The sequence below is a fragment of the Heptranchias perlo genome, chromosome 15 (assembly GCF_035084215.1).
Source record: "Heptranchias perlo isolate sHepPer1 chromosome 15, sHepPer1.hap1, whole genome shotgun sequence".
Lineage (NCBI taxonomy): Eukaryota > Metazoa > Chordata > Chondrichthyes > Hexanchiformes > Hexanchidae > Heptranchias > Heptranchias perlo.
Window position 1 is genome coordinate 10,440,311 of NC_090339.1, and position 4,036 is coordinate 10,444,346.

Below are 4,036 nucleotides of genomic sequence, written 5' to 3' on the forward strand. Positions count from 1 at the left end.
AAAGAGAGAAAAAAGAAGTGGGAGGGAGAAAGACAACAGATAGTCCAATGACCGAGAGGAAGTTAATCAGTTGAATGACCTGCAAACTACTAAATAGAGAGGCACATTTTCATTAAAAGTCATAAAAGCTAAATTTCAGTTTCCAATGTTATCAACCATATCCTGCTTTTCAAGTTAGCAAAATTAAAGCCCATGAGATTAAAGGGACAGTGGCAGTGTGGATACAAAATTGGCTAGGGGACAGAAAGCAGAGAGTAGTGGTGAACGATTGTTTTTCAGACTGGAGGGAAATATACAGTGATATTCCCCAGAGGTCAGTATTAGGACCACTGCTCTTTTTGATATATATTAATGACCTGGACTTGGTATAGAGGGTAGAATTTCAATGTTTACAGATGACACAATACTCGGAAATGTAGAAAACAATGTGGAGGATAGTAACAGACTTCAGGAGGACATGGACAGACTGGTGAAATGGGCAGACACATGGTAGATTAAATTTAATGCAGAGAAGTGTGAAGTGATACATTTTGATAGGAAGAAAGGAGAGAGGCAATATAAACTAAATGGTACAATTTTAAAGGGGGTGCAGGAACAGAGAGACCTGGGGGTGTACGTACACAAATCTTTGAAGGTGGCAGGACAAGTTGAGAAGGCTGTTAAAAAAACATATGGGATCCTTGGCTTTATTAATAGAGGCATAGAGTACAAAAGCAAGGATGTTGTGCTGAACCTTTATAAAACAGTGTTTAGGCCCCAGCTGGATTATTGTGTTCAATTCTGGGCACCAAACTTTAGGAAGGATTTCAAAGCCTTAGAGAGGGTGCAGAAGAGATTTACTGGAATAGTACCAGGGATGAGGGACTTCAGTTATGTGGAGAGACTGGAGAAGCTGGGGTTGTTCTCCTTAGAACAGAGAAGGTTAAGGGGAGATTTGATAGAGGTGTTCAAAATCATGAACGGTTTTGATAGAGTAAATAAGGAGAAACTGTTTCTAGTGGCAGAAGGGTCGGTAACCAGAGGTCACAGATATAAGATGATCAGCAAAAGATCACCATGAGGCAACATGAAGAAACATTTTGTTACACAGCGAGTTGTAATGATCTGGAACGCACTGCCTGAGAGTAGAGGTGAACAGTTGTTTTTCAGACTGGAGGGAAATATACAGTGGTGTTCCGCAGGGGTGAGTATTAGGACCACTGCTGTTTTTGATGTATAATGACCTGGACTTGGGTATAGAGGGTATAATTTCAATGTTTGCAGATGACACGAAACTCGGAAATGTAGAAAACAATGTGTGGGATAGTAACAGACTTCAGGAGGACACAGACAGACTGGTGAAGCAGATTCAATAGTAACTTTCAAAAGGGAATTGGATAAATACTTGAAGAGAAAGAATTTACAGGGCTATGGGGAAAGAGCAGGGGAGTGGGACTAATTGAATAGCTCTTTCAAGGAGCCGTCACAGGCACGATGGGCCAAATGGCCTCCTCTTGTGGTGTACTTACTATGATACTACAATACTTTGTATGAAATAAATTGGTCAATATTGGCCGGTATAGTAGTGACACAGATAACCCTCAGGGTACCCAAAGAATTGTTCTGATGTCAAAATGCACACCTTTTCCTACTTGGGAACCTACATCCTGGAAATACTGTCCAATACTAAGTGGAAAGAGAGATAGAAAGAAAGAAAGAAGGAAGGAAAAAGAAAGACTTGCATTTATATAGCACCTTTCATGACCCAAGTGCTTTACAGCCAATGAAGTACATTTGAAGTGTAGACACCGTTGTAATGTAGGAAAGGAGGAAAGCTGAGGCAGTAACTGCTTTATTTTAAGTGAATTAATGCCCCTCACCAAAATAGCAGAAAAAATAAATTCAGTTGAATTTAGTTAAGTGTTTCTGCACTAGCATCCTACGCTCCCTATATCTGGGGTGAACTCACATTGCAATCTCATGACACGGTTGATCCCAGGATAGAAATGTTACCTTTTTTCTCAAAGTGGCATCTTTATATTTTGCGTAAAGTCCCATAATAAAGTGCTGCAGTTTTCATTCATGACATGTAAAATATGTCACGGACCTTGTAGGCATGCTGAGCTGCTGGCAGTTAATTTCCCCTTTTATACTCTATGTTTGAAATACAGTTTGTCGTCAGGGCTGGCTGAAATAAAGGGTGACATTTACAAGATCGGGATTCTTAGATCAAATGGAAAAAAGTATAAATCACAGACTTTTCTATTGTTGAGGACTATTCACTACAAATTCCAACTATCTAAGGTCCTTTCGCATGTAAGGCCTTAATTAAATCCTAGAGCACATATGGTTAACTGCTGAATTTCCTGCGTCCTTTGCATATGCCAGCAGAACTCTCCGGGCCTTTGCTCACAGTCACTCAGCTGACACATTGGGGGAGAAATTGGGGATGGACGCAACCGTTTTTCACGTGAAGTAAGCAAAACGGGTTCCAAAGTCGGGTAGCGACCTCCCGTGTCTGACTGACCACGGAAGTGCACCTCAGGCTGCTTCTGGGTGCCAATCACCCTCAATTTGCTGGTTAAATGCAGATGAGGCCCGGTGCTGAATTTGGCATGGGCCTCGGGCCCAGCGTGGACCAGTGTGCAGAGTGATTGCTCCACTAACTTGCCGCCCATTTTGGGTGCAAGGCCAATTTCTCCCCCATTGTTTTATAAAGACAGGGCTGTTTTCCCCAGTAATGCATAATGTGTTCTACCACTAAGTCTAATTGTTGTTAAGTAAACAGAGCCTTGGATCAATCAGAGTTTGGTGAGTGAACTGTACAGATCGAAAAATGTTTGTAATTTTCAGACTGCAGGTCGAACGAGTTCAGCATTAAGTTACTGGGTTCTTTTCCTTTTTCTTTTGAAGAGAGCTTTACATCTGCCACAAAGTTCAACGTCTGGTCCAGAACGTAACAGACAAAATGCACACCGCGTGAACCATATATAAACTTCTGCTACTTCTGTAATCAAATACAGCTACAGGATTCCGTCTAATATTTTAATGAAGGGCACTAGAAATGAATGAATGCCAATAATATAACAACTGAAATCTGTTTAGGTATTCTCAGTGAACCAGCTTCTGTGTAGTGTGAGAATAGAAACATTGTTATAGCCCAAAATTTCCTTTATTATTAATAAATTAAGTTTGAAAAAGGAACAAATACATTACCTCAAGATGCCACAACTCTCTAGGCCAGTCTGAGATTAATGTTATATTGCTGGTTAATTGGCTGAGCTGATGAAAGATGAGGTTGCTCTGGTTCTAGTAGATTCCATTATTTTCACCAAACAAACTTATGCTGGCAAAATGAGATTCTGATTGAAGCTGCTTCCTTGAAGGTCACTTTTATCGTGCTCCATCTTACAGGACAAGATGGTTCCAACCAAGGACATCTCCAAGGCTGGCTTCAACTCTCACTGTGGTTGTCCAGCAGGAGGTGCAATTCAAAATGAGTGTGCACTGTCTATTTTTTTCTCTACAAGTTTGAACTCCTCTTTTCTATGACGATCTCCATCTAGCGGCTCAGCTAAGGAAAGGCATAAAACCAATCCAGCCAAGGGAAGTCATTTTGGGTGACGAGCAATCCTGGGACATGAACCTGTAGCCTTGTGGTTTGAAATTAAGCACCCATTGACTCGAACTACCAGGCTAACCACTAATCATAGAATCATACAGCACAGCGCAGAATCGTCGTGCCTGGGCCAGCTCTATATAAGTGCTATCCGATTAGTCCCACTCCCTTACCCTTTCCCCATAGCACTGCAAATTTTTCCTTTTCAAGTATATATCCAATTCCCTTTTGAAAGTTACTATTGAAACTGCTTCCACCACCCTTTCAGGCAGTGCAATTTATATTTTTATAGAAGTTGGCTGACAAAAGTCTTGGAAAGAGTCTGTAAATTACAAATTACGACCTGCACTCTTCTGCTGTGAACACTTAACACGCATGCACCAAACTCTTAAGGATACTGTTTAGAGCTTGGTATGAATGCATTAAGTGTTAGTGTGA